Here is a 10726-nt window from a genome sequence, read left to right as displayed (position 1 = left end):
TCCAGGCTACTAAGCGGTCCATCTCTCAGCGAGACTAAGGGTAACCGTAACATTTGGCGGCAGCGGCGGGATTTTCCTGGATTTCCTAGGAGAGGTACAGAACGGATGGAGAGCGCTTACGAAAAATTGAAGCGTACAACCCAAAAGGATTTACTTGAAAGCAGAGGGGGGTACGCCAGCAACCGGCCGAGGAGAGAGCTGATCGCAGAATTGACCGAACTGGATCAGAGCTTCACAATGGCGGAAACACCGACCACGATTAGTGACGAAAAAACCAGGATTGTTCGGGAAAGGCTCTCATTATACGGGCCGAACCCCTCCATGGAATTGGTACAGCAGTTGATGGCAGAGGCAGACGAGGATATACGAGAGACTCGAGCCCACGAACTCAACCTAGCGAATGCACACCGCAATGCTGAAGCCCCGCAGGTAATCATCCCTGTCGAAAATGCTGGGAGGCCCAAGATACCCTATGCGGCATTTCGACCCTTCCTAGAGAGCGAGACAGGGATTGATGAATATTTGGCGGACTTCGAAAGGCAATGTGCCCTGCACCAGATTCCCAACAGAGAGTGGCCCACGATATTGTCTGGGAAACTATCCGGGCGAGCCCTGGAAGCCTTTCGTACTCTGGGTGCTGAGGAAGTGACACAGTATGAGCTAGTTAAGGAGACACTGTTGCGACGGTACGCTGTAACTCCGGACACGTATCGCCGACAGTTTCGGGGCACGGAAAAGAAGCCTAACGATACCCATATGGAATGGGCGCACCGAATGCGGAGAGCGGCAAATCACTGGCTGAGCGGAAGTAAAGCGGTGACTGGGGAGGAAATTTTACAATTGTTTCTCTTAGAACATTTTTATAATGGCATGGAACAGCAAGGGAAGGAATGGCTGCGAGACAGGCGGCCTTCTACCTTAGAAGAAGCAGCCAAATTGGCCGATGAACATTATGACTCCCGTCTTCACGAACCCATGAACTACCGAGCTCCAGCACGGGTCGAACCCAGAGAGGTTTACCGTGCACCCCCTCGTACTGAATTCCGAGCCCCGGTGCCCACAAGGCCCGTCCGACACTCAGGACCACCCAATAACAGCTCTGAGTGTCCCAGACCGACTTGCCACCGATGCAAGCAACCAGGGCATTTCATGGCTAGCTGCCCCCTTAATACGCACCAGACACCCAGGAATTACAATTACCCCTCTGGGTCCTATCGTCCGGCCCGGGCCCTCTGTGTTAACCAAGAGGCCCCTATGGAGGGATATGTGGGGCCGCTTCACGAGGCAGACCCTGTATATGCTGCCTCAGATAACCGCCAGCACCATCGGCAGAGGGTATGGCTCGAGGGGCGATCTACCGAGGGATTGCGAGACACAGGGGCTACTATCACGCTGGTACAGAGTCATTTGGTGCCAGAGCACAAGCGATCCGGACAGACTGTAGCCGTTAGAGTGGCGGGGGGGGATGTGTACAAAATTCCAACAGCTAAAGTGCATCTTGATTGGGGAGCGGGAAAGGGGGCTGTGAACGTGGGCCTAATGGATAATTTACCTGCCGAAGTACTACTGGGCAACGATTTGGGCCCCATGACTTCTGCCTATGCTCCAGTATGCAACAACGAGGCGGACCCAGTGACTACACGGGCCCAAGCCCGGACGGAGCGAGAGCTCTCACCAGTGCGGGAGACACAGGTAAGACCTACCCCGACCTTGCCTGACAGGTTAGGCCCCATACCCTGGGACACCCCAGATGCTTTCGAGGCAGAGTCTAAGACTGACCCGACCTTACAAAAGTACCGGGAACGAGCAGAGACCGGAGGGGGCGGGGCAGATAACGAAACATTCTTATGGGAAAAAGGGAAACTATACCGCTGGACAGAGAAAAGGGGACAGCGTAGGCGACAGCTGGTAGTGCCCCACAAATACCGTCAAGAAATCCTCAAAATAGGCCACGACATCCCCTTAGCAGGCCACCTAGCCGTTACCCGTACCCTACACCGCATTACTCACACGTTCTTTTGGCCAGGGGTGCACGCTGACGTTAGAACTTACTGTAACACCTGCGATGTGTGTCAACGAGTAGGAAGGCGAGGCGATCACCCTAAAGCCCAGCTAGTAAATATGCCCATTGTAGAGGAACCCTTCAGCCGGGTTGCTATTGACCTAGTGGGACCACTGGCTACCCCTAGTCCCTCCGGTAAGCGATACATTCTTACCGTAGTGGACTACGCTACCAGGTACCCAGAGGCTGTCGCCCTATCCAACATACAAGCGGATACGGTAGCGAATGCACTAGTACAGGTGTTCTCCCGGGTAGGATTTCCAAAAGAAATCCTATCCGACCGAGGCACCCAATTTACGGCTGAATTGACCCAACAACTCTGGCAGGTTTGCAAAATTAAGTCCCTCCTGAGCTCCCCATACCACCCCCAGACGAACGGGCTGTGTGAGAGGTTCAATGGAACCCTCAAGCAAATGCTCAAGACGTTCACTCAGGAATACCGAGACTGGGAACGCTTCCTGCCGCACCTCCTATTTGCTTATCGGGAGGTGCCCCAGGAAACGACAGGGTTCTCTCCCTTCGAGTTGCTCTACGGAAGAAAGGTACGGGGACCCCTAAACCTGATCCGGGAGCACTGGGAGGGAGAGATGGAGGCTGACGGTGTCCCCATTGTGCCATACGTGCTGGAACTCAGGGACCGAATGGAGCAATTAGCCAAATCCGTGCGGGCTAATCTCCAGTTGGCCCAGAGAAGACAGAAAGTATGGTACGATCGGGGGGCCCGAAAGAGAATCTTCACCATAGGACAAAAGGTGTTAGTACTTAAGCCGGTGAAGACAGACAAATTGCAGGCGTCCTGGCAGGGTCCCTACCAGATCGTAGAGAAAAGGGGAGACACCACTTATGTGATAGCTAGCTGCCACGACAACAATCTTAGAAAGACATTCCATGTAAACATGCTCAAGGAATATTTTGAGCGGCCAGAGAACGTGACGGCCGTATGTTGTTCCCCTCAGGAAGACCCCGACAGTTTACCCATTCCAGACCTATTAGAAAAGAGCCTCCCCACAGGTATAGTGGCGCAGGTTCAGATAGGGGACCGACTTAGCCCCACTGAAAGGGAGCAGCTCAACCAACTCCTCCAGTCTAAACACCTCACCTTCTCCCCGAAGCCAGGGTACACTACTTTAACCACCCACCAGGTAGATACTCCGGGACAAGCTCCCTTGCGCCAGGCTCCGTACCGAATCCCCGAAGCAGTTAGGACAGGAATGAAGAAGGAGATCGATGAGATGCTCCAGCTCAGGGTAATTGAGCCCTCCGATAGTCCCTGGGCCTCCCCAGTTGTCTTGGTGCCCAAGAAAGATGGGACCACCCGGTTCTGCGTAGACTATCGGAGGCTCAATGAAAATACTGTGACGGACGCTTACCCTATGCCCAGGGTAGACGAGCTACTCGATCGTATAGCCAGGGGAAATTACCTGACCACTATTGACCTCTGCAAAGGTTACTGGCAGATTCCCCTGGCCCCGGAGGCTATCCCCAAGTCGGCATTCGTCACCCCATTCGGCTTATATCAGTTTAGGGTAATGCCGTTTGGGATGAAGAATGCCCCAGCTACATTCCAGCGCTTGGTGGATAGGCTCCTGGATGGCTTCCAGAGTTTTGCTTGCGCCTACCTGGACGACATAGCGATCCACAGTGAGTCCTGGGAGGACCACTTAGCTCATGTGGGAATGGTTCTGGATCAGATCCGGGCTGCTGGCCTGACTCTGAAGCCAGAAAAATGCCACTTTGGGATGGCCGAGGTACAGTACCTGGGTCACCGGGTGGGGTGTGGAAAGCAGCGACCAGAGCCGGCCAAAATAGAAGCTGTCGCCAATTGGCCCACCCCCATCACTAAGACTCAGGTCCTAGCCTTCCTGGGCACGGCAGGGTACTATAGACGGTTCGTACCAGACTACAGCACACTTGCCAAACCCCTGACTGACTTGACCAAGAAGAACTTACCTCGACAGGTCCTGTGGTCTCCCCACTGTGAAACGGCTTTCCAGGCTCTCAAAAATGCTCTAATTAACGCTCCTGTCTTGGCGGCCCCAGCCCTTAACAAACGTTTTATCGTCCATACAGATGCTTCCATGTTCGGGCTGGGAGCCGTCCTCAGCCAAGTAGGCGAAGATGGAGGGGAGCATCCAGTTGCCTACATCAGCCGGAAGCTCCTGCCCCGCGAAGTCAGCTATGCAGCGGTCGAAAAGGAGTGTTTGGCTTTGGTGTGGGCATTAAAGAAATTGACTCCCTATTTATATGGTCAGGAGTTCACTCTGGTCACCGACCATAACCCGTTGGTGTGGCTGAACCGGGTCTCTGGAGATAACGGCAGGCTATTACGTTGGAGCTTATCGTTGCAACCCTTCAATTTCACCATTACTTACAGACCTGGGAAACAGAATGGCAACGCCGACGGGTTGTCCAGACAAACCGACCTCAGCCCCGCATAATCAGCGGTCTGGACAGCCTTAGTCTGCCCCGAAAAGGGGTCAGACCGTGTCTGCCAGAGTGTTCCACAGAAAGGGAGCACTGTTACAGAAGCATTAGTTATTTTGTTGTGAAGAGCTTATTTCCCAGCAGCAATGCCTGAACCAGCAAGCCAGCGCCTAAGAAGGGCTCCAAGAAAACCGTAACAAGTATCATTTCATAAAGAGTTAACTCTTTTTTTTTCAGCTTTTAGAAACTATTGTCTAATCACCTCTGGAGCCAGACTGCTAATTGATAAGATGAACTTGTAAACTTGTTATCTTAAGTACTGTAATCCTATTGTGGCCTGTCAAAGGACAGTGCTCTCTATCTAAATGTGTGATGGGGGATTTTGTGCTTCCCCCCCTCTCCCCCTGGGAGTGCCCTGTGTGCATGTAACCTTAATAAAAAGCAGGCTGGGCATCCCAGTCCTGAGTTCTTGTTTGACCCTCAATCACAGCGTTGACTCGTTTTTGTGGGCAGAAGGGTATCCTAGCGGTACTGCAGCTAAGGGAGATTATTCTATATTTGCGAGACTCATATAGAATACTATGGAAAGCAGCTTCTCCCCTCTTTAGCAATAGGGATCCAGGCTACTAAGCGGTCCATCTCTCAGCGAGACTAAGGGTAACCGTAACAGTATATATATATATATATATATATATATATATAGTTGTGTATATAAGTATCAGTATATATATATATATAGTTGTGTATATAAGTATCAGTATATATATAGTTGTGTATAAGTATCAGTATATATATATAGTTGTGTATATAAGTATCAGTATATATATATATATATATATATAGTTGTGTATATAAGTATCAGTATATATATATATAGTTGTGTATATAAGTATCAGTATATATATAGTTGTGTATAAGTATCAGTATATATATATAGTTGTGTATATAAGTATCAGTATATATATATATATATAGTTGTGTATATAAGTATCAGTATATATATATATAGTTGTGTATATAAGTATCAGTATATACAGGGCCGCCATCAGGGGGTGACAGGGGTGACTCCTGTCAGGGGCCCCATGGGCCAGGGGGGCCCCATGAGGCAAGAAAAAAAAATTAAATTTTGGCAGCCACCAGTGGGTACTACAGCAGAGTGCTAATTGAGCATGGGAAATGTTATTAAAAGGAGTAAAGTATTAGCATTTGAGAGGATTTCTGAGTGTGCACTCAACCACTATGCACAGTGTGAGACAGACTAGGCACTTTGTTTGTACAGTGTGTGCCTGAGTCAGACGGCAAATCACTTTAATTTGCAGAGGAGGTAGGACTTACTTAGCAAATGTTTTTTTTATTTCTTTGTGCAATTTCAGATTGTAACTTCAGTGTGGTAGTAGTTGTATGGTGGGGCCAGGTGTCCATAAAAACATATTTTTAGCAGCAGTGTATTTATGATTATTTGACAATACTGTTGAATTTCTATATTTAAAACCATGCGGAGGCATTTTATCTAAAATGTTTACATCTGCATAACATGTTATACTCTCAGACTAAGATTGCTCAGTGTTTGAAATGAGACAGGTTAACTTAAAACTGGTCAGTTTACACTACAGCTAACTTAATTTTGAAATACATACCGACATGCCTAAATCCTGCATTTTGTGGTATGAGTACCACAGGTTATGGTTCCACCAAGACCATATAGAGTACAGCATTTTTAAAATCCATAAGTACAGCTGACAGATGGGAACATTTGTACACTATATTTGAAGTGGTGCTCTTGGTTGGGGAAAAATCAAACATATCTCAACCTTTTCCTACTTTCTTCATCTAGCCATCTACCCAGATCATTAATGTACAATTTTGAATTCACAGAATTATTTTTGTTTGCCCATTTACAAATATGATTCTTTCAAAAGTGATATCTTAATTTCTGCAAATTTTTTTATCATGCATGTCACACACTGTTGATTTAGGGGATGCAAGGTGCAGAAATGTTTCCTCCTGTGAGTGTTTCTGTGGGTGTCTGTGTTTTTGTCTTTGTGCTTTGGTTTGTGTCTATATGAGTGTGTATGTATTTTTTTTTGTGTGGGTCTCTCTCTCTGAGGGTGGGTGTGTATCTCTTTGTGCATTTTCTGTGGATGTCTGTGAGGGTGTGTGCATATGCCTTTGAGCTTTTTCTATGGGGGTCTCTGTGAGGGTGTGTGTATGTTTGTCTTTGTGTATTTATTTTCTCTGGATGCCTCTGTGAGGGTGGGTGTGTATGTTTGTGTTTTCTGTGGATATCTCTGTGAGTGTGTGTGTGTGTATGTATGTCTGTCTGTGATTTCTGTGGATGTCTATGTGAGGGTGTGTGTTTTCTGTGGGTGTCTCTGTGAGGGTGTGTGTATGTCCTTGTGTGTTTTCTGTGGATGTCTCAGTGAGGGTGTGTGTATGTATGTCTATCTATCTGGGTTTTATGTGGTTATCTCTCTGTGTGTGTGTATGTCTTTGTGTGTTTTCTGTGGGTGTCTCTGTGTGTATGTGTATGTCTTTGTGTGACTTCTGAGGCTGTCTCTGTCGGTGTATGTGCAAGTTTGAGTTTGTGTGTGTGTCCTTTGTCTGTTCATTTTTAGGACATTTTGACCTTACTACTGATTATTCACATCTTTCTACAGACTTTGAGACTAATGAGACCTTTCCGGAAGTCAACAATCTACCATTTAAGCTTTAAATTATTGTTTAGACAGTTCAGGGGCCTTCCTTTCAGCCACTGCATGCCGTTGGCATCATTTAGTTGGCATCTTCCTTTACAAAAAGATAATCAGAACTCCATATTTTGTTTTCTAAATCTCTTTTTTTTTTTTTTTTACAAAACTGTAGTTTACCTCATTACTTGTCAGGTCAATGTAAACAAGTGCTGGGTGTCTGTGTATGAATGTGTTTCTTTGCGTGTCTGCTAGAGTGTCTATATGTGAATCCTTATGTGTGTGTGTGTGTGTTTCAGTGTATGAGTGTGTCTGTGTGTGTGTATGTTACTACCTTTACAACATTTCCAAGTTTAAATAGACACTTAAGAATAAAGTGCATATACTTTTTAGTCACTTGGTCAAAAATTGCACATGTCAAAGGGGGGGGGGGGCCTGATCAATGGTTAAGTCAGGGGCCCCAAAATTTCTAGTGGCGGCCCTGAGTATATATATAGTTGTGTATAAGTATCAGTATATATATATATATAGTTGTGTATATAAGTATCAGTATATATATATATAGTTGTGTATATAAGTATCAGTATATATATAGTTGTGTATATAAGTATCAGTATATATATATATAGTTGTGTATATAAGTATCAGTATATATATAGTTGTGTATATAAGTATCAGTATATATATATATATAGTTGTGTATATAAGTATCAGTATATATATAGTTGTGTATATAAGTATCAGTATATATATATATAGTTGTGTATATAAGTATCAGTATATATATATATATATATATATAGTTGTGTATATAAGTATCAGTGTATATATATATATATATATATATATAGTTGTGTATATAAGTATCAGTATATATATAGTTGTGTATATAAGTATCAGTATATATATATATATATATATAGTTGTGTATATAAGTATCAGTATATATATAGTTGTGTATATAAGTATCAGTATATATATATATATATATATATATATATATATATATATATATATAGTTGTGTATATAAGTATCAGTATATATATATATATATATATAGTTGTGTATATAAGTATCAGTGTATATATATATATATAGTTGTGTATATAAGTATCAGTATATATATAGTTGTGTATATAAGTATCAGTATATATATATATATATATATATATATATATAGTTGTGTATATAAGTATCAGTATATATATATATATATATATATATATAGTTGTGTATATAAGTATCAGTGTATATATATATATATATAGTTGTGTATATAAGTATCAGTATATATATATATATATATATATATATATAGTTGTGTATATAAGTATCAGTGTATATATATATAGTTGTGTATATAAGTATCAGTATATATATATATATATAGTTGTGTATATAAGTATCAGTGTATATATATATATATAGTTGTGTATATAAGTATCAGTGTATATATATATATATATAGTTGTGTATATAAGTATCAGTGTATATATATATATATATAGTTGTGTATATAAGTATCAGTGTATATATGTGTGTGTGACACAGTGACCTCAGGAGCCTCACACCAGTTAGTGACATAAATCGGACACGTTTCAGATGAGCTGCTTGGTGTGAGGAAGTGAGAGGGGGAGAGGCCATGAGGGAGATAACAGGAGAGGAGGGGGCGGGTTATACTCACAGGGGAACTTACCGGTTATACACACAGCACAGCCCGGCAGTCACAGGGGAACTTACCGGTTATACACACAGCACAGCCCGGCAGTCACAGGGGAACTTACCGGTTATACACACAGCACAGCCCGGCAGTCACAGGGGAACTTACCGGTTATACACACAGCACAGCCCGGCAGTCACAGGGGAACTTACCGGTTATACACACAGCATAGCCCGGCAGTCACAGGGGAACTTACCGGTTATACACACAGCACAGCCCGGCAGTCACAGGGGAACTTACCGGTTATACACACAGCACAGCCCGGCAGTCACAGGGGAACTTACATGGGACAGACCAAGGAGTGAAGTGACTGAAGTGCGTTGGGGGCTGGTGTAGTGGACTAAATCTCAGCGGATCCTGTGACCAACAGTGTGCCTGAGCTACCCCCGGCATATTACCCTCTGTCCCTGGCAGAACCTCAGGTAACCGGAACCCCTCACCCCTGTCTGTACCCACAGCCCTGGCACACAGCTGTACCCCCAGCCCTGGCAAGCAGTTGTACCCCTCACCCCTGTCTGTACCCCCAGCCCTGGCACACAGCTGTACCCTTCACCCCTGTCTGTACCCCCAGCCCTGGCACACAGCTGTACCCTTCACCCCTGTCTGTACCGTCAGCACTGGCACACAGCTGTACCCCTCACCCCTGTCTGTACCGTCAGCACTGGCACACAGCTGTACCCTTCACCCCTGTCTGTACCGTCAGCACTGGCACACAGATGTACCCCTCACCCCTGTCTGTACCCCCAGCCCTGGCACACAGATGTACCCCTCACTCCTGTCTCTACCCCCAGCCCTGGCACACAGCTGTACCCCTCACTCCTGTCTCTACCCCCAGCCCTGGCACACAGCTGTACCCCTCACTCCTGTCTTCACCCCCAGCCCTGTCACACAGCTGTACCCCTCACCCCTGTCACACAGCTGTACCCCTCACCTCTGTCTGTACCCCCAGCCCTGGCACACAGCTGTACCCCTCACCTCTATCTGTACCCTCAGCCCTGGCACACAGCTGTACCCCTCACCTGTCTGTACCCCCAGCCCTGGCACACAGCTGTACCCCTCACCCCTGTCTGTACCCCCAGCCCTGTCACACAGCTGTACCCCTCACTGCTGTCTGTACCCCCAGCCCTGTCACACAGCTGTACCCCTCACCACTATCTGTACCCTCAGCCCTGGCACACAGCTGTACCCCTCACCTGTCTGTACCCCCAGCCCTGGCACACAGCTGTACCCCTCACCGCTGTCTGTACCCCCAGCCCTGTCACACAGCTGTACCCCTCACCGCTGTCTGTACCCCCAGCCCTGGCACACAGCTGTACCCCTCACCACTATCTGTACCCTCAGCCCTGGCACAAAGCTGTACCCCTCACCGCTGTCTGTACCCCTCACCCCTGCCTGTACCCCTAGCACTGGCACACAGCTGTACCCCTCACCCCTGTCTGTACCCCTCACCCCTGTCTGTACCCCCAACCCTGGCACACAGCTGTATCCCTCACCCCTATCTGTACCCCCAGCCCTGGCACACAGCTGTACCCCTCACTCCTGTCTGTACCTCCAGTATGGGCACACAGCTGTACCCCTCTCCCCTTTCTGTTCTTCCATCACTGGCACACAGCTTTACCGCTCACCCCTGTCTGTACCCTCAGCCCTGGCACACAGATGTACCGCTCACCCCTGTCTGTACCCTCAGCCCTGGCACACAGCTGTACCGCTCACCCCTGTCTGTACCCTCAGCCCTGGCACACAGCTGTACCGCTCACCCCTGTCTGTACCCTCAGCCCTGGCAAATAGCTGTACCGCTCACCCCTGTCTGTACCCTCAGCCCTGGCACACAG

General features: G+C 46.8%; 1 protein-coding gene across 1 annotated transcript in view; it reads left to right on the top strand.

Moving 5' to 3' along the window:
- The first annotated feature begins 8865 nt into the window (after positions 1-8865).
- FLVCR2 (FLVCR heme transporter 2) overlaps positions 8866-10726 on the top strand; it is a 364922-nt gene continuing 363061 nt past the window's right edge. Inside the window, exon 1 of the mRNA XM_053697130.1 lies at positions 8866-9316. The gene's annotated coding sequence lies outside the window, so the exon portion shown is untranslated. The remainder of the gene's footprint in view (positions 9317-10726) is intronic.

The sequence above is a fragment of the Bombina bombina genome, chromosome 1, assembly GCF_027579735.1.
Source record: "Bombina bombina isolate aBomBom1 chromosome 1, aBomBom1.pri, whole genome shotgun sequence".
Lineage (NCBI taxonomy): Eukaryota > Metazoa > Chordata > Amphibia > Anura > Bombinatoridae > Bombina > Bombina bombina.
Note: the sequence above shows the minus strand (reverse complement) of the source record. Positions and strands in the feature narration are given on the sequence as shown.